This window comes from Herpailurus yagouaroundi, unplaced genomic scaffold, assembly GCF_014898765.1.
Source record: "Herpailurus yagouaroundi ecotype Mexico unplaced genomic scaffold, PumYag 216, whole genome shotgun sequence".
Classification (NCBI taxonomy): domain Eukaryota; kingdom Metazoa; phylum Chordata; class Mammalia; order Carnivora; family Felidae; genus Herpailurus; species Herpailurus yagouaroundi.
This window is the reverse complement of record NW_024412447.1, coordinates 5,284,746-5,305,609: the sequence shown is the minus strand read 5'-3', so window position 1 is coordinate 5,305,609 and position 20,864 is coordinate 5,284,746. Positions and strand designations below refer to the sequence as shown.

Genomic DNA, 20,864 nt, shown 5'->3' with positions numbered 1-20,864 from the left:
CTTTCTTTCTTTCTTTCTTTCTTTCTTTCTTTCTTTCTTTCTTTCTTAGAAGGCTCCACTCCCAACATGGGGCTCGAACCCATGACCCTGAGATCATGTCTCACTCTCCACGGACTGAGTCATCCAGGCACCCATGGGATTATTCTTTCTTACTTTTTTAGTTTTCATGTCGAGCCAGAGAGAGACAGAAGAGGAAGGCACATCCCTCAAAACACAGGGGCCGTCTGGTGCTTGCCAGGGGCTGGTGGAAGGCGACAGGGGTGAGGGCGGGCATTCGGTGGCGCAATTGCTTAAAGGGTATGGGGTCTTCCTCAGGGTGATGGCAATGTTTTGAAAGTAAACGGAGGTGACACAACACCACTGAATGTGCTTTGATTTTCCCCAAACGCGTCCATTCCAGGGTGCCCTCCTCCTGTCCCTGCCCACGCCTTTCTCCACCCCTACCCTGACCGCTTGGGATCATTTCCACATCTTCACCCCTGCCTGCCCGCGTGGCCCCCACCCACCGAGAGCCCTAATTACCACCCTTGAGAGGGTGGGAGCTAGGCTTCCTGCTGGTGGAACCTTCCTTCCTGGAGCCTCAGGCCCCACTCCCGGGGTGTGGGGGAAGGGGCACACCCAGACCACGGGGGGGGGGGGCGGGGCTTAGGGGCCAGCGATGTCCCATATCCTCCAATAGGACTGGGGAGAAAACAAAAATCTCCATTGACTGAAACCTGATAAACAAGCCCAGCCCTGCGTGGACGATGAGGGCCGTGTGCCTAGGAAACCCAGGGACATTCTTCTGTTTTGCCCTTGGCCCAGAGATAAAGGCTCCTAATCTCTGTTCTTGAAGAAAAATGTTCACGTGAGAGCTTTAGGAGGAAGGCAGGAGCCCGGGACTAAATTGTGCTTTCTCAGAAGCTTCTGAGCGCAGGAGGCCCCGGCACCCTGGAGGGGTGGAGGGGAGCCCCCAACCCAGCGCCAGAGGCCAGAAAGGGGGGAAGGGTTGCAGTGGTTCCAGGGAAGCCTCGATGCTGACCCTGTCAGGGCCGACTCCTCCCTGCAATGAGGAGATGCGGGGAGGCGGGGGCAAGCCCTGGGACCCCTGTGCCAAACACGGGCCCAGCAGGTCAAGGTGGGGATGCCTGCTGTGTGAGCCACCCGACACTCCATCTCGTTGGAGCCTCATGGCCCAGGCCCCACCGGTCCTTGCCTGGAGCCACCCTGCCTCCTGCTTGCTTGCTGGGGTGGCTCAATAGTGTCCCCCGAACCCCAGTCTGAGGTTCACATCCACCCAGAACCTCAGACTGGGACCTTCTTTGGAAATAGGGTCTTTGCAAATGTCCTTGGTTAAGGATCTCCTGCTGAAATCATCCTGGGTTGAGGGGGGCCCTACTTCCAATGACTGGTGACCTCATAAGAAGAGGAGCGGGCGCAGAGAGACACAGGGAAGAGGCATTCGAAGACAGAAAGGAACGCCAAGGAACGTCTGGGGCCGTCAGAAGCTGGAAGGTGCAAGGGAGGATCTTCACCTAGAGCCTTCAAACCCACGGCCCTGCCGACACCTCGAGTTTGGACTCCTGGCCCCCAGAATAGGAGAATTTATTCTTGCTGTTTGTCAGAGCAGCCCCAGGAAACTACACGCTTACCATCTCGCCCCCATGTGTGCCCCCCGCAGCTGGAGAGAAGTTTCAGGTCAGATTGAGTTCCTCCCCCTTCCCACAGCGTCAGGCCATCAGGCGCCCAGTCGCCCGGCCTCTACCTACCTCCCCACTCTCCTCCCTCACTGGGCTCCACCCACGAACCGTCACTTCCTTGAAAACTTTCATTTCTGGAAACTTCTGTTCCCAGAAAACCTGCCCGAGCTTGTTCTCACCTCAGCAGCCTCATGTTTACTGTGCCTTCTTCCCGGAACGCCCTTCCCCTGGACCAGGGGTGACTTCGCCCTGGGGGGGAGCATTTGGGGCTGTCCGGAGCCATTTTTAGTTTTCACGCTGGGGGAGGGCGGCTGAGGAGACGCTCACTGGCGTCCAGGGAGTAGAAGCCAAGGAGGCTGCTTGCCACCTCACCCCCCCCCCCCCCGCCCCCCCAGGGCACAAGACGGCCCCCTGCAGCAATGAATTATCCTGGCCAAAATGTCCACAGTGCTGAGGACCAGAAACCCGGTTCTAGATCTTTCCATAACCCTCGTCTTTCAGGCTGCAGCTCGAATGCCACTTCCTCAAAGAGGCGGTGCCCCCCAACCATCCTCTTTGTACAAGGGGTCACCTCCTGCCCCCCCCTTGTCACATCACACGGCTTCACTTTCTTCACGGCCGCTGCCATCATGCGAAACCATCTTGCTTGTTAATTTGTACTTCTTGTCTGTCTCCTCTGCGAAGCCATCCCGGCAGATTTTCACAGCCACTACAGATGGAAATTTTTTACTGTCTAGCCGCCTCCCCACCTCCTCTCACCCCACAACCCCCAGGGAGTCGTTAATTGAAGGTTTGTTCCTCTCCACTTAGGCAACAGATATTTTGTTCCCCTCTCCCGGGTCTTTGTGAGGAGGTGAGCCCTGCCGGCCTGGACCTGTCTGAACAATCATCGCTCCATGCGGTTTTACTGACACTTTCTAGTCTTGCCAAGGCCTGGAGGGCAGCGGCGGAGTCTGACAGCCTGGCCTCACACGGAACAGGCTGTTCTCCCTGAATGTACCTCACCGATCGGGTGTTTCCTTCTGGTCCGGACACGCAGCCCTAGACCCGGGACAGGCCGAGACCAAGGTCCCAGCACAGACCTTCACCTCCACACGTTTCAGGAACAACAGGAAGGGGGCCGCGATGGGCTGAACCAGGTGCCCCGCCCCCCCCCCGAAATTCACATGCAGAAGTCCCAAACCTCACTCCCTGAGAATGGAGCTGTTTTGTAGTTAGGGTCTTTAAACAGGTGACTAAGTTAAAGAAGGTCGTACGTGCGGGTCCCAATCCATTATGATTCGCGTCCTTCTAGGAAGAGGGGATTAGGGAACAGACACGCACAGAGGGATGACCACGTGAGGACGCAGGGAGAAGACCACATCTACAGGCTGAGGAGAAAGGCCTAGAAGGAACCAAACCTGCTGTCACCTTGGTCTCTGACTTCTAACCCCCGGAACTGTGAGAAAATTCTTGCCAGGCTCTAACCCCTGGCCACTCGTGTTAGCAGGTGGCCCACGCTTCCAAAGTTTCCTTCCCCATCAGTAAAACAGACATAAGTCTGCACTCGCATTGCAGAGCTGATATGAAGAGCAAATGAGATACAGCTAACATTTCTCGAGCACTGAATGTGCACCTCACGTTTGCTCGTGATCTATGCACATTTACGCTGCTTAATCCTCACACATCTCTCCGAAAGTGGTTCTGCGAAACCCGTGTTGCAGTTCCAGGAAACGGAGGTCCCACATGATCAAGTAACTTGCCCCAGACCACACGTCTGGTAAGTATGGTGGTGCGATTTGAACCCGGGCTTGCCCGACTCCAGAACCCGGGGACTTAACCGTAATGGAGATGATGTGCCTGGCGCAGGGGTGCCCAGTAATCGTTAGTTCAGACCTTCTTGACAGCAGGTTGAGTTTTGTAAGGTCTCTGATTGATGTTGTAACTTTAAGCACTGTGAAAGGATCGAAGATCGCATCTGTAACTTAGAACATTCAAGTCTACAAACGTTTTCTGAGCACCTACTGTGTCCTTAGCAGTGTTTTAGGTGCTGTGGGGAGAGATTTTGCCCTGAAAGCTTATCATTTATTCCTGAAAAGGGGCGTATTCTTTTTCTGCAAGGTAGGAGATCATGTCTGTATTAGTTAGCTATTGCTGCATAACAAAAATTACCTCAAAACTTAGTTTTGGGGTTGATTTCTGTGGCTCAGGAATTTCAAGAGGGAAAGTGGGGATGACTCATCTTTGTTTTCTGGGTTTTTTTTTCCCCTTTAATATATATTTTTTTTTATTGTGGTAAAATACACAGAATGTAAAATTTATCATTTTAAGTGTGCCATTCGAACACATGCATGATGTTGTACGGTCATCACCACTCTGAAAGTCCAGAACTTTTTCATCATCCCAAACAGAAACTTTACCCTCATCAACAACAATTTCCTGTCCTCCCCGTACCCCGTTATCTTTGCTTCTTAATGTCTGCGTCCTCAGCTGGAATTCTGGAAGGCTAGAAGGCTGAGGCCAGAGTCATGTCATTCATTCACATGTCTGACAGTTGACACTGGCCAGAGCACCTACACGTGGCCTCTCCTTGTGGCTTAGGCTTTCTCAAAAGATGGTGGCTGGATTCCAAAGGTAAGGACTGAGAGAGAGAAAGAGAGAGAGAGTCAGGAAGAAGCCATATCCTTTTTATGACCTCATCCCAGAGATCACTTGGCATCACTCTGGTTGTGGTCCATTGGATGGGGCAACTAGAAGGTCCAGACTCACGGGAAGGCACACAGACTCCACTTCTCAGGGAGAGGCAAGTCAGTTGATTTTTTTTTAACAAGAGTATGTAGGATGGATACATGTACTGGTGAGGCCATCATTGGAAAACACAACCTGCCGCCCATGAGGAGGCTGAATACAAATACGTAAGTGCTGAGAGATTTCCAAGTATAGATACGACCATGGAGGGAAATGGCGGACCATACAGGAGGCGAGTTGTGGGCTTGACGCTAAACAGCAATAGAAGATTGTCCGTGGTGCAGGAAAGATAGCAAAGACAGTCAACACAGGCTGGGGAAGAGCTGGAGCCTTGGCTCCTCCTGTCTGAAAGTCGTGCCCTGTGCCAAAAGGTTGAGCTCCCCTGGGACTCAACAAAACGATGCCCGTGGCCAATAGCCACACCTGCAGTAGGAGGCAGAACAGTGGGCCCAGCAGCCGGCCAGCATGGAGATGAGTTTAGACTCTAATAAGGGTGGTTCGACGAACCAGTGAAGAGTGATTGGATGGAGGAGTGGTCGATGATGCCGGGACAGTGCGTGAGGTTATTGTGAAGGAGAATAAAACGAGACTTCTTAGCTCTCACTTCACGGCATCGAAATACATTCCAGATGGATTAAAGAACTCAATTAAAAATCTGGAGCCGTAATGGAACTGAACACACTTAGGGAAATGTTTATTTGATCCTGGAGAGGGGAAGGCCTCAATGAATCATCAATGGGGGAAGCAGCTAATGAGGAATCTTCTCCAGAGCACTGCTTATAAAAAGAAAAAAAAAAGGGGGGGGGGAACGTTTTGAATCCAAAGGTGGAGAGTTGGTTAAATAAGTTATTGGAAACAAAAATAAGTTATTGGATACATTTGCATGTTGAAACATCATGTGATCATTAAGGACCCCATTCTTAGATAATATTTAAGGAGATACACACACACACACACACACACACACACACAGAGTGAGAGAATAGAAAGTATATACTGGTCTCAGCCCCCCAGTTTCTGGCACTGAACCTCTACTTTATTGAGAACCCCGGGAGCATCTCTGGTCTAATATTTGTCTTTGACCATGTCCCCGACCCAGGGCTCCTAACCCCCTTGCAAATTCCTAACTGATGAGAGCACTGGAGTACTTTTCTGCTCTAACGAGGTGACTCTGGGTGGGCTCCTGGATGGGGGCTGGTCACCAGAAAAACCAAGTCATGATGAGAAGCTTGGACTTTTCAGCCCCTCCCCCTCCGCTTCTCCGGAGAGAGGAGAGGAACCAGAAATGGAGTTAATAATTGATCATGCTTGCATGAGGAAGCCTCCACAAAATCCCAACGGTATGGGCTCGGGGAGCTTCGAGGCCCCGGGGAGAATGACATACCCAACTCCACAGGGACAGAAGCTCCCAGACCTCACCTTTAATAATATAATAATATCCATATCCTTTAACAAACTGGTAAATGTAAGTAAGTGTTCCCCCGAGTTCTGTGAGCCACTCTCGCAAATTAATTGAACTCAAGGAGTGGGGGACGCTGGGATCTCCGATCCGGAGCAGTTGGTCAGAAGCACAGGCCACAGGCGATCTGGATTTGACGCAGGCATCTGAAGTGGGGACGGGGGCCGTCTTGCAGACTTAAGGGTGGAGCCCTTAACCTTGCGGGATCTGACACCATCTCCAGGTAGGTAGTGTTAGGATTGAGTTAAATTGCAGGACGCCCACCTGGTGTCACGGGGAGTTGCTTGGCATGGGGATAAACCTCTACACATCTGGTGACCAGAAGTGTCAGCAACGCGGCGTTTTCTGCGAGCAGGAGAGGAGACCCACAGGTAAAAGACATAACATAGTAGAGAAGCAGGGACGCTTCTCCACACAGCAAGGAAAAAAATAGGTTTTTCCTCCACGTGAGGAAAATGCGTATGCTGTGTGTAAGTGGGGAAAGTGGGCTGCACAATATTTTAATTATATCACGCTGAGTGCTGCTATAATTTTAGCGATGGCCAAGGTGCGAATCCTTACTATGTATTCGGCACGGTGCTAGATGTTTTATTCGCATTACATCATCGAAAATTTCCAAGTGGCCCTAGGAGATGCAGTTAATATTCCCATTTTGCAGGTCGGAAGACTGAGACATAGGGAAGTTCATCCGTTTGCCTGAGGGGACAGTTAAGCAGGGGAGCTGGGCTTATAACCCAGGTCTACCTTTCCTGGTGGAAAATCCCTCTGAGCCTGTGAAGTTCCAATTTTGTAAGAAACCAACCCCTCAAAAATGAATGGAGCAGAGGGATACTAGAAGGATAAAGCCCGAATGTTAGTTCTGGTTATGTGTGGGTGGTGAGATGATTTTCCAAGCTTTCTACAAATGTATGTTACTTTTAGAGTAAAGCAAATTTAAAAAAAAAAAATAGAGAAGAATGGGTTTATGCTCTCTGGAAGTCCACACTGGCATGTTTTAAAGCCTTCTCTCTTGGGGTCTCCAAGAGGCTTTTTAACCGCGAGGTCTGGGGGGGTCCCCATGAAGACACACACCTGCAAATGGCGGGAGCGTTGAGGGACTCCTGGAGACACCCCCAAAACCCCGCGTGGCCAATGGCTGCAGCCGAACTTTAATGAAAGCATTTTCTGGGATGAATCGCCACTGCCCTAAGGGCAGCTACGAGGGACCCGGTGCGACAGGACAACGCTGGTCTTTATTTTTAAGGAGCGCTTCTCGAGGCGGTCCCCTGACCCACTCTTGGGTCACCAGAAAGACCACCAGGTGGCGCCCCGGAGCCTAGCTTGACACCTGGTCCGAGCGAGCTTTGACCCTGGTTGCCTTGGATACCGCTGGGCGGGGCGGAGCCAAAGTGGATCTGCGAAGGAGGCGTTGAGCCTCACCTGCCTGCCCCCCACCGGGCCAGTTTTCATTCCTCACCCCACAGCCCCCAGTCCTGTCACCCCACGCCACCCCAGGCCTCGGTTTAAAAGGTGGAGACGGCGGAAGGGTGAAAAACAAAAAGAGAAACTTTCAACACTGCTCTTTTTTTTTTTTTTTTTTTTTTTTTTTTTTTAATTATGGAGTGGCTCAAATTTCCGGAAGACTGACTATAGGGACGAAACTAAACACTCGTGCGTCCCCCCGCTACACACACCCAGAATTAATATATGTTAACATTGTTGCTTTGCAGGTTTCCAATTCTTATTTTAAGAAATCCCCTTCACATCCTGGTGGATTTCATTCTCTCTCTTGAAGCAACCTCTCAGCCCTGAGGTTGGCCTGTGTCCTTCCCGTCCGTGCTTTCATACCTTTACTGTCTTGGTTAAGCAGCCGTGAACAATAAAGAGTATTGCATGTTGTGTCTTCAAATGTACACTTTCACACTGTCCACAGCTTACAAATTGCTTTTTTTAACCTGACATCCTGTTGAGATTTATTCTTGATAGGTGTTCGTTTTAAAGTCCTTTATTTAAAAAATTTTTTTAACATTTATTTTTGAGACAGAGAGAGACAGAGCATGAATGGGGGAGGGGCAGAGAGAGAGGGAGACACAGAATCGGAAACAGGCTCCAGGCTCTGAGCCATCAGCCCAGAGCCCGACGCGGGGCTCGAACTCACGGACCGTGAGATCGTGACCTGAGCTGAAGTCGGAGGCTTAACCGACTGAGCCACCCAGGCGCCCCTTAAAGTCCTTTATTTTAATATTCCATTTTGGTTGTTAAAAAGTATAGTCATTTCACAATGAGATACCACCTCTGCGCTGCTGGTGGGAATGCAGACTGGTGCAGCTACTCTGGAAAACAGGACGGAGGTTCCTCAAAGGATTAAAAATGGAACTACCCTCCGACCTGGTAATTGCACTACTAGGTATTTATCCAAAGGATACAAAAATAATGATTCAAAGGGGCACATGCACCCCAATGCTTACGGCAGTATTATCTACGAGGGAGCAGTACTCCGTACAAAGTATTGAAAGAGCCCGAACGTCCACCGCTTGATGAAGGGATAAAGATGTGGTATATACACACAATGGAGTATTACTCCGATCAAAAAGAATGAAATCTTGCCATTTGCAACAACGTGGATGGACCTAGAGGGTATTTTGCCAAGTGAACTAAGTCAGAGGAAGAGACATATTATATGATTTCACTCATATGCAGAATTTAGGAAACGAAACAGATGAACACGGGGAAAGGGAGGGGAAAATAAGATAAAAACAGAGAGGGAGGCAAACCATATGAGACCCTTAAACAAAGAGAAAAAACTGAGGGTCGATGGAGGGGCGGTGCGTGGGGGATGGGCTAAATGGGCGATGGGCGTTAAGGAGGGCACTTGTTGGGATGAGCACTGGGTGTTATATGTAAGTGACAGATCACTGGGTTCTGCTCCTGAAACCAAGACTACAATACATGTTAACTAGCTTAGATTAAAAAAAAAAGAACTATGGTCATTTATACTGCTACTAATTTTTTGCTATTACGCTCAGTGCTGCAATGAACACCTTTGCACCTTGCTTCTGGTTCCCCACGTGAGAGATTCTCTCTGGAATGTGTCTAGAAACACAAGTTCTGGGGTATGTGGTGTGAGCAACCTCCAGTCCCCAGGGATTGCCAATTGTTCAAGCGAATGAGGCAGTTTCTACAGCCCCCAGTAGGGGGCGAGTCCCTGTTTCGCCACATCTTCGCCTGCACTGAGCGATGTCACCCTTTCACTTTTTCAGCCCGATGTCTTCTTGCCTGCCCTTCTGGGCAGCGAGAGGTGGTTCTTTGCTGTAATGGTGGCTGATCTCTGAACCGAATCCCCAATGGGCATTTTTTTATGTTTTGCAATTTCTCCTTGTGTGCGCACCAGTGGGGGAGCAGGATCGGCTCCCACCCCGGGGGCTATCGGTTTTCTGTAAGTGTTCATAGTGCCATCAGAATAAATGCCCTTGACCACAGCCCTTGTCACCTGTGTGTCCTCTCCCTCCCAAACCGTCTCCTTCCTCGCTGCATTCTGAAGCTGCCTACTCCAGGCCAAGTCTACAGACCAGGGGTGGCTTCGTGGGTGAGTGACTGTCGAGGAATGTCATTGAAAAAAAATGTGCCTGCTGAGTGACCCATGGGCTGGACCAGGGTACTCAGAGGCCCCTCACCCCCTGCCCTGTCCTTGGAATGTGGGTTCCACTTGCCTTTCCTGTTCTCAGAAGCTGCTCTGAGGTCATAGTCTTGAGACAGTGATGTGGGGTTGAGAACACCTGCACGGTATACACGACTGAACACAGTTAAGGCTTCTTTATAAACCTCTAAGACTTGTCAGGCAGCCTAGGGACACGTGCTACCCAAGACAACCTCGTACGTGGGTTCCCTTTGCTTATTAAAACTGTCACCTAGGGGCGCCTGGGTGGCTCAGTCGGTTAAGCCTCTGACTTTGGCTCAGGTCGTGATCTCACAGTTCGTGGGTTTGAGCCTCGCATCGGGTTCTGTGCTGACAGCTCTGAGCCTGGAGCCTTCTTCGGATTCTGTGTCTCCCTCTCTCTGTTCCTCCCTTGCTTATGCTCTGTCTCTGTCTCTCAAAAATAAATAAAACTTAATAAAAGAAAATAAAACAAAAAGCAACTGCCCCCTACCTCCTTGGAGTAGCCTGCCTCTTCCTTTGGTCTCTCTCTGCTTCCAAGTATAGGGGCTGACTTCACATCACACCAGGGGAGCTCCCAGGAGGGTTGTGAACCAACAACAGCCTGTGCAGTTGGCCCCACGCTCAGAGGAGTCCCATGTTTGGTTTAATACTCCGTTCTCACCATTTTGAAACTCCTTGGTTTTTTTTTTTAATGTTTTATTTATTTTTGAGAGAGAACCCGTGTGCATGCGAGTGGGGGAGGGGCAGAGAGGCGGGAGTGGGGTGGAACAGAGGATCTGAATGGGCTCTGTGCTGACAGCTTTGAGCCTGATGTGGGGCTCAAACTCCCGAACCACGAGATCACGACCTGAGCCGAAGTTGGATGCTCAGCCAACTGAGCCACCCAGGTGCCCCCATTTTGAAACTCTTTATAATTTTATCTTTGAACTTGTGTTTGTTGAGTGAAGTTTCATGGGGCTTTGAAGCATGCCCGTGAACAAAAGAGGTTCCAGAAACAAGTGCGCCTGTGGTTGTTTGACACCAGTTTGCTTAAGACCTGGTGCTCCAACAGACCCACAGTGCAGGGCAGTTCCTTGGGATCCAAAGCTAGGGCATGATAAGCATGTGACACAAAATACTTAATAAGTGGGGATCCTGACAGTCCAGAGAGGCCACGCTTTCTATTCACATCGGAGCTTGCTTCACATGCAGAAGGTGGGCAATGGTGGTTTAAGAATCATGAACCACCAAGGAACCCTATCACCTGTTCCTTCCTGTGTGACTTCCCATGTTAGCCACCCACCTGTCTTGCAAATGATGGCATCGAAGGAAAGAGAAAGATCAGGCAACCTCAAGTCCTTTTCCTTTCAATCCTTACTCATCCGTGAGCTGGAGGTAGATTTTTGAGTTTTACTTAGAAAGATGTTAAGTAGCAAATGAAAATCGCTTCTCGGCCTTTTGGCTAAGATCAAGTGAAGTAGCAAATGAAAAACACCATGGTCTCTATGGTCAAGAGAGAGACCATGGAAGGAAGAAAAAAGCTTTGTATTTTAGTTTTTTTTTTAATGTTTATTTTTGAGAGAGAGAGACAGAGACAGAGTACGAGCGGGGGAAGGAGCAGAGAGAGAGGGAGACACAGAATCCGAAGCAGGTTCCTGGCTCTGAGCTGTCAGCACAGAGCCCGATGTGGGGCGCAAACTTGTGAACTGCAATATCATGACCTGAGCCAAAGCCGGATGCTCAACGGACGGAGCCACCCAGGCGCCCCTGTATTTTAGTATTTTTTAGCAACATTTCCCAAACGTCCACCCTGCCTTTCTTGTTCTCATTTCTGTTCGTTCTTATCACCTTCTCACATTCTGTGTATTTTACTTACGCTCGTTTGTCTATTGTCTGTCTCTCCTCTTTAGAATGTACATTCCGTGAGGGCAGGTTTTTGGTTTTGTTCACTGATCTGTATCCCCAGGGCTTAGAAGTACTATCGGGCACGTGGTCGTTGCTCACAGACCTCTATTGTGTAACCAAATCAACGCATTAAGTGAATACCTAACTATGTATATAAAAAACCAAACCCACTTGTCTTGGCGATTCCACTCTGGGTAGGTACCCAAAAGAGTCGAAAGCAGGGACTGAAACAGATATTTGTATACCCATGTTCCCAGCAGCATTATTTACAAGAGCCAAAAGGTGGAAACAACTCAAACATCCATCACAAATGATCGCATACCCAAAATGCAGTATACCCACACAGTGGAATGTTATTCTGCCTTAAAAAGGAGGAAAATTCTGACACGTTACAGCACGGATGTACCTTGAGGGCGGTGTGCCGAGTGCCATAAGTCAGTTACAAAAGGGCAATCAGGGGCGCCTGGGTGGCTCAGTCGGTTAAGCGTCTGACTTCGGCTCAGGCCATGATCTCACAGTTCACAGGTTCGAGCCCCGCGTCGGGCTCTGTGCTGACAGCTTGTTACGCCCAGAATTCGTGATCCCCAAAGACCGCCAGGGAGCCGAGTCCGACGTAAAAGCAAAAGAGCCTTTATTCGAGCTAGCTCGAAGTCAATCCCCTACCTGCCCCGACGCAGCGGTGAGATACCGGGGAGAGAGAGCGAGTTTCAAAAGGACAAAGGTTTTATTGGGGCCTAGGGGCAGTTGGTGAGGTAATGGCTGTGGCCTGAGCCGATTGGCTGGGGAAGGGTCTGAGTCCTGTTAGGCAGGTGAGGGGGGGGGTTACTCAAGGGGAGGAGGCGTGGTCAAGGTGAAGGACACGGAACAGGATGGAGTTGGCCGGCGTAGGCCTGCCCTTTCAAGCTCAGAGCCCGGAGCCTGCTTGGATTCTGGGTCTCCCGCCCTCTCTGCTCCTCCCCTCCCCCTCGAAAATAAACAGTAAAAAAATTTTTGAGAAGGGCAAATATTGTATGATTCCCCGTAGATGAGGTTCCCAGAGGAGTCAGATCCACAGAGACAGAAAGTAGGATGGCGAGTGCCAGGGCCTGGAGGAAAGGGGTTGGAGGGTTGTTTGGTGGGGACAGAGTTTGGAAAGATGGAAAGGTTCTGCTGGATGGACAGTGGTGATGGTCGCCTGACAATGTGAACATACTTAATGCCACTGAACTGTACTCTTAATAAATGGCGAAAATGGGAAATTTTATGCTGGGTGTATTTTACCATGGTAGAAAATCACCATCTCACACACACACACACACACACACCCCACTTGTATTGAAATTAGGTGGGGCATGTATCACGCCGAGGGAAACACAGGTCCAGATGGCAGCCGTGAACTTGGGTGGACCAGGAAGCACATCGGCATAACCTGCTCCCTGCAAGGTGCCCAGCCCTCCCCACCCGCCCCCCGGCCCCCCTGCCGAGTGCAGAATGTTGCAGAAGCCACCAAGCCCCCTCCCTGGCAGCCCTTCAGGGCAGAGGCGTGAGGTCCACAGCCTCTCCCTCCTTGGGGGGCTCTGAACTCATTCTCTCTCTCCATCCGATCAATTGCACCACCACCACCAAAGGACAAAACAAGGGGGAAATCCTCCACACCACCCTCTGCTCTGTTCTACGTTCCCTCCGGTTTCTGTTCACCTGCAGGCGCATGTTTATAGGTTCCGGTCGGCACAGATAGAGCTTTGGATTCTGCTTGTTTTACTTTAAGTGTTGTGGGCACTTTTTTAAAAATATATTGCTGCGGTCCTCGTGGTTGTTATTTTTAAGAGCTGCGTAACATCCCATCTGGTAGATGTACCATAATTGATTTTGCCGTTCTCCTTTTGGACGTGTGGCCCGTTTTCAGTCATCCACAGCTTTAAGGAGTGGCCTGGCCAGCTGAGCACTTCAGTGCATCGAGATTTTAAGTCTCAAACCAGCTTGGGAAGGTGGTCCCTGGCCACACCCCAGAGGGTCTCCAAGAACCCCATGAGACAGAGCAGGAGCTCAAATTGCTATGGTTGACACAGGACTGGAACCAATAGAAGGCCCCAAAAGGCAGGCAGAGGGGAACAGACACAGGTGCCTATATGGGCCACCAAACTTTTGCAAGGATAAATTCAAGTTTGGGGCACCTTAAGACTAACCTCAAGTTCAATGATTTGCCAGAATGACTCAGAGAACTCAGCAAAGCCATGACACTCATGATTATGGTTTATGACAGCAAAAGGATACATATTAAGGTCAGCCAAGGGCAGAGGCTCCTGGGGCAAGGTCCAAGAGAATTAATTCCAGCTGTCCCCTCCCAGTGGAGTCAAGGAGAGTGCTAACATCTCCCAGCAACGACATGTGGCAACATACACGGAGTACTGCCCACCAAAGAAGCCCCTCCAGGCTTTGGTGTCCGGGGACTTTATTGGGGCTCCAACACACGGACATGATAGACTCCCCAGGTGGTTGACGGGCAGTCTCCAGCCCCTCCAGAGGCTGAACTGACACTGTGTGGCCAAGTCTAAATCACATTGTTACACTTTCTGGCATGGTCTGAGGCCCCCAGGTAAAGAAACACACTCTTCTAAGACAGGACATTCCAAGGGCTTAGACCTTGTTCCTGGAAGCAAGAGCAAAGCAACTCAGAGTGATCAACCTCACTCAGAGTGAGAAATACAGGTTAAAACTAGAAGGAAAAAAAAATACTTCCCACCTCTCAGGTTAGCAAAGATAAAAGATGGCACATCATTGCTTAGGCCGTAGGAAAGTCTACAGTGGTTGGTGGTGATGGAGGGTGGCCAGTGGGGGTCCTGCGGGACCAGCCAATAGGGTGTTGTTGGCTTCGTGCAGGATAGAACTCAAAACATAAGCAGAGAGAGAGTGAGAGCAGAGTTTATGGAAGGCGTAGAGAGAGCGCAGAAATAGACAGAGCATCTGGAAGACTCAGAAAGGAAAAGAGACAGAGTCTTGCCTTTGCTTGGGGTCTGGGGTTTTTATTGAGGACTGTGGTCCAGTGTGTGTGTCTTCTCAGGCATCCAGGAACTGGTCAAAACAAAAATGAGTGTTGAGGTGTCCTCTATAAGCCACTTATGCCCTGGAGTCAGGAGTCTTGGTGAGTCAGTGCTCTGGGAAAAGGTACATGAGGACCTTGCCCAGTCACCCCTCAGATGTTATACATTGTGCTGGAAAACTCCAAAGAAATCATTAACTCCTTGACCTTTACAAGGAAGACACATTGTCTGTAGCACACATCCACGTGTGGGTGCCCGTCACGGCGAGAATCCGAAGCAGGGGAAGAAGGAAAAAAGGCAGTCCTCCGTGAAATCCCTCCAGTTTCTCTGTCTCAGCGGGGTGGTCAGCCATGGGATGGTTGATGCCCCCTTCGGAAGGCAATCTGGGAATATCTAGGAAGCCAAAACATGCACATGCCTTTGAGGCATCAGTTCCATTGGTGAGAAATTTGTCCCACGGGAGAACTCTACCCAGTACCCAAGACCTGGATACAAGGGTATTTGTCGCAACATTGTTGATAATAGCAAAAGACATTATGTAGCACCCACAAGCTGAAATGCTTTGCAGCTCTTTATTGTCTCAACAAATCTTACTTAAGCACCTATGGCGACCAGGCATTCTTTGAGGGGCTGAGAGCTAAAACAAACTCCCTCCTCTCACAGCATTAAGCTCCCAGTTGGAGGAGACAGAGGATTTGGGGTTTTTTTTTTTTAACGTTTTTAATATTCAGATGGTGAAATGTGCTGAGAAGAAAATAAAGCAAGATAAAAAGCAGATAGTGACGGGGTTGTGTGTCTGCTATTTTACTGGTTAAGGAAGGTGCCTTAAATGACATTTGGGGAGGGAGATGAAGGAAGTAGGAGTGGACAGTGCAGATACTTGAGGGAAGAGTTCCATGCAGGGGGTAGAGCACGTGCAAAGGCCCTGCTTTTGTAGAGGTGTCCTTGGTACCCTAGAGGAACAGCTAAGTGGCCCAAGTGATTTGAGGAGCAAGTGAAGAATGGGGAGACATTGAGAAGGGCACTGGGGGCAGCAAATCACCAAGGGCCTGGTCAAGTCTAGGATTTCATCCCAGGAGGGCACTGATCCCAGATAAGGTAACCCATTTATGCAAAAAAACAGCTTTACTGAGGTATAATTCATGACCATGCAATTCACTTATTTAAAATGTATAATTTTAAAGGTGTTGGCATGCTATTTATTTGGTACGTTATTAATTTTCAAAAAATTTTTTAACGTTTATTCATTTTTGAGAAACAGAGCGCGAGTGGGGGAGGGGCAGAGAGACAGGGAGACACAGAATCCGAAGCAGGCTCCGGGCTCCGAGCTGTCAGCGCAGAGCCCGACTCGGGGCTCAAACTCAAGACGCGAGATCAGGACCTGAGCCGAAGTCAGACGCTTAACTAACTGACTGAGCCACCCCGGCGCCCTTAGTACATTATTAATTTTCACAAGTGTGGCAAAACAGACACGACATAAAATCTGCCCCGTTAATCATATTCATGTGCACACCGATCAGGGACATTTGTTGCATTCTCGATATCGTACACCCGTCACCACTATCCATGTCCCAAAGCTTTTCATCCCCCCGAACAGAAACCCTGCACCCATTCAGCAACAACTCCCCTATTGCTGTGCCCAACACGGCCCCTGGGAGCCCCTATTCTACCGCGGCCCCTGGGAGCCCCTATTCTACCGCCGTCTGCAAATTCATCTATTCTCGAGATTGCACAGGGAAGGGAAATCATACACTGTTTCTCTTTCTGTGTCTGCCTTCTCTCACTTGGCAGAATGTTTCCGAGGCTCTCCCACAGTGTGGCATGAATCAGAACGTTATTCCAAGACTTCCATTTTTAAAAGGACATCTGGCTGCCATGTGAGCTGCTGTGTGACAGAGCCTGGGGAAGACAGAGGCAGGGGAGGGGTGGAAGCAGGGAGACCGGTAAGGACGTGACTGCTGCCTGTTGGCTCAGTCGGGTAAGCGGTTAAGTGTGCCCCTCTGGGTTTCCCCTCAGGTCACGATCTCACAGTCCACGAGTTCGAGCCCTGCGTCAGGCTCTGTGCTGTCAGTGCAGAGCCTGTGTGGGATTCTCTCTCTCTCTCTCTCTCTCTCTCTCTCTCTCTCAAAATAAATAAATAAACTTTAAAAATGAAAAAAGTGATTGCTGTCCTCCAGGAGGGAGGGGACAGAGACCCGCAATGGGGTGCAGGGATGGGGGAGAGTGAGAAGGGTCAGGTGCAGGATGAGTTGTGAAGGTGGGGCTTGTGCCCGGCTGGCTTAGTTGGTAGAGCACACGACTCTTGGTCTCTGGGTTGTGAGTTCAAGCCCCACCTTGGGCATGGAGCCTACTTTAAAAAAAAAAAAAAAAAGAATTTTCCTTGAAGGCGGAGCCAGCAGGATGAGCAGGTCGATTAGACCTGGGCTGAGAGAGAAAGGGTAGAGATGATGAAGCCTCAGTCACCTCATAAGGTGGGGACAAAGAGTGCCAACTGTGGAGCCCAACTGGCTGGGTTCCAATCCAGCTCCATCGCTCCCTCGCTGTGTGTCTATGGGCCAGTTCCTTGACTTCTCTGTGCCCCACTTTCCCCATCTGAAAAAGCTAGATAACAGCAGTTCCCACTTCATGAGGCTGAAGGATTCAATGAGCTGACATCTCTTTTTGAAATGTCATTTATTTTTTATTGAGATAAAAATAGACATGTAACGAATTAACATTTTTAAAACTCTCAGACTAGCATTTGAGTCACACAAAACACTATGCATGTGTATTTGTTAAGTAAAAATAAATTAAAAAATAAATCCCTTGTCAAAGGTGGCTTGGCACTTTGATTAGCTGAGCCTAATCAGTCCTCAGAATCAGAGAGGGCGTCTTGAGGGTGGCTGGAAACAGCCAGGGGGTCTCTGGGAAGAGCGAAAGAGTGGGGTCTTTCAGCCAGGTGATCCAGCTCTGAGTCCACTGGGGATGGTCAAACGGATGCAGAAGCCACACATCACACCCCCAAACTAGGCTGCTGTCCATGAACAGACTAAGGATGGACAGATACCACACTCTGCTTTATTCAGGGCGTGGCTCACAAACAGCACCCAAGACAAGGGGCGCAGAGTAAAATGTGAACCTCTCTCTGAAAACCTTCTTTATGAGTTTATTTATTTATTTATTTTGAGAGAGAGAGAGAGAGAGAGAGAGAGAGAGAGAAACCACAAGCACAGAGGAACCGACAGAGGGAGAGAGAGGGAATCCCAAGCAGGCTCCGCACTGTCAGCACAGAGCTCCATGCGGGGCTTGAACTCATGACCCGTGAGATCACGACCTGAGCGGAAATCAAGAGTCGGACGCTCAACCGACTGAGCCTCCCAGGCACCCCAATGGGGAACCTCTTAATGGAGATGGATGCTTTTTATTGGGTTGGGGGTTGAACCGTATTCCCCCAAAAGATATGCTAATGTCCTAGCGCCCACCCTCCGTACCTGTTCGTGTGACATTTGGAAGTAGGGTCTTTGCAGATGTAATTAACATGTAAGTTTAAGATGAGGTCATATTGGAGCAGGGTGGGCTCTAATCCAGTGCTGGTGTCCTTAGAAGAGAAGACAGCACACACACACACACACACACACACACACACACACACACATATATTATAGATACATGTAAAGTAAAAATAGGTGTGTTTGTGTGAAACTACAAACTTCCATGGGGCACCTGGGAGGCTCAGTTGATTGGGCGGCTGACTATAGGTCAGGTCATGATCTTGTGGTCTGTGAGTTCGAGCCCCGAGTTGGACTCTGTCCTGAGCACTCAGAGCCTGGAGCCTGCTTCAGATTCTGTGTCTCCCTCATTCTCTGCCTCTCCCCTGCTTGCTGGCTCACTCTCGCTCTCTCTCTCTCAAAAAAAATAAACAATAGGGGCGCCTGGGTGGCGCAGTCGGTTAAGCATCCGACTTCAGCCAGGTCACGATCTCGTGGTCCGTGAGTTCGAGCCCCGCGTCGGGCTCTGGGCTGATGGCTCAGAGCCTGGAGCCTGTTTCCGATTCTGTGTCTCCCTCTCTCTCTGCCCCTCCCCCGTTCATGCTCTGTCTCTCTCTGTCCCAAAAATAAATAAACGTTGAAAAAAAAAATTAAAAAAAAAAAAATAAACAATAAAAAAAATTAGAAAAAAGAAACTATAAACTTCCATATGAAAAAAAACAGAGGTTTTAAAAAATATTTTATTTATTTATTTTTAAGTTTATTTATTTATTTATTTTGAGAGAGAGAAAGAGATCACACACACACAAGAGAGCAGGGGAGGGGCAGAGAGAGAGAGAGGGAGAGAGAGAGAATCCCAAGCAGGCTCCACACCGTCAGCACAGAGCCCGACGTGGGACTCAGTCTCACGAACCGTGAGATCATGACCTGAGCTGAAACCAAGAGTCAGACACTTAACCAGGTCGGTTAATCCACACTTGAACCAGGTCAGTTCACCTGGCTGGGCAGTGGTGGTGGAGAGGAGGGATATAAACTCACCAAGGCCTAGGATGGATGGACTCCGAGGTGTTGGGGGGGGGGGGGGGGGGGCCGGCGTCGGCCATGACTCTTGGTGACAGGCTGGATGGTGGCTCCATTCCTAAGGAGGGGACAGAACTGGAACCAGACCCAGTTTAATGGGGACAAGCTCAAGGGGACAATTTGGACAGTTAAATGTGTAATTCCATCGAGATGTGCCACACCAGCTGTGCAGGGCACAGCCAGGTCCGAGAAGGAAGACGCTCAGCCCGTGACTATCAGCTTCTGGGTGTCTAGTCCGTGCTCGTGATTCAGGGAGTCCCTACTTGTGAGTTTGCCTGCTTGCTACTTTGATCTGTCACCCCCTCCCCGCCCCCAACCCTCACAGCGTCTTGCAGTCGTTCACAGACGTCCCAAGAGGGTGAAAAATTGAAGTCTCCCGATGTCCTCATTCGGACAGATGGAACAAGGGGGCTCTGTCTTTTCGCTGCAGCTGGCGCTGTTCATAAGGTCCCTCTCAAGGTCTGTGTCATGCCACCGTTTTTTGCATTTCTGTGCTTTTTTGTTGGTGACTAGGCTCTTTCAGATGGCCCCACGCATACAGTGCCAAGGTGTTCCCAAGTGCAAGAAACCTGTGGGGCACAGTATGGAGAAACTACGTGTGTTGGTTAGATAATCTTCATTCAGGCAGGAGATACAGTGCGGTGGGTCCCAAGTTCACTGTTAATGAGCCAACAACAGACATGAAACACGGTGTCTTTAAACAGAAACCCACACACAATGAGGTTATGTATTGATCGGTTGGTGAAAATGTGATCCGAGGCTGGAAGGAAGCTCACCTTGTATTTTCCCTGAGAGCAGGGGTTTGGTATCTGCTAATTCAGTGTGCAGTTTCTGTATCGAACATAAGGACCACGAGTCATGGGAATTGACCGTAACCGGTGTCATGGGGCAGGGGTGGGGTGTGTGAGGATATCGAAGACGGTGCCCAGCCCGGTGCAAGAAGAGAGCCTCCAAAGGAGATGCAGAAGAGTAGCTCTAAGGAGGCGGGGGCGACTTTGCCAGCTGGGCAAAGAGAACCTTCTGGCATCTCTCTGGCCAAGAGGACAGGTGAGAAGGGACTGAGATGCCCCCGACTCTAGTGATGCTGAGAAAGTGGGACTCTTCAGAGAGTGGGAGATAGGAGGGAGTAAGTTTAATGTTTGTTTATTTATTTTGAGAAAGAGACAGAGACACATGGCATGAGTGGAGGAGGGGTAGAGAGACCCAGAATCCAAAACACGCTCCAGGCTCCTAGCTGGCAGCACAGAGCCCGACACGGGGCTCGAACTCACGAGCTGTGAGATCATGACCTGAGCCGAAGTCGGAGGCTTAACCGACTAAGCCACCCAGGCGCCCCTGGGAGGAAGTTAAGTTTAGATCTTTTGGGGAGTTTGGCTGCAAAAGGAAGACAGAAAGCTGGTGTTAGCTAGAAGGGGTGAGGGGCCCAGGGAGGGCTTTATGGGTTTTGTTTTGGGGAGGATCTTGTGGACACAGGGAAAGTGGTGGGGAGAAGGCTGGGTGGGGAGCAGTCCTGGGTGGGGTGCAGACTCAGCAGAGCAGATATAGCGGAGGGCGGGGCAGGTGAAGGCAGTCTGTGTGTTTGGGGGAGGGGCACTGGGCGTTTCTGGTTGAAGGTTCTACCACCTCTGTGAAGTGGGAGGCAAGGTCCCTGGCTGAGTGGGAGGGAACAGGAATCAGAGGCCGAGTTTAAAATAGTTATTGCAGGGGCGCCTGGGTGGCTCAGTCGGTTGAGCGTCCGACTTCAGCTCAGGTCACGATCTCGCGGTCCGCGAGTTCGAGCCCCGCGTCGGGCTATGGGCTGATGGCTGAGAGCCTGGAGCCTGCTTCCAATTCTGTGTCTCCCTCTCTCTCTGCCCCTCCCCCATTCATGCTGTGTCTCTCTCTGTCTCAAAAATAAATAAACGTTAAAAA

The 20,864-nt window shown here is 50.1% G+C and overlaps 1 pseudogene; it reads left to right on the top strand.

The window, feature by feature from the left end:
- Positions 1-10,923: 10,923 nt before the first annotated feature.
- Positions 10,924-11,052, top strand: LOC121017864 (uncharacterized; annotated as a pseudogene).
- Positions 11,053-20,864: the final 9,812 nt, after the last annotated feature.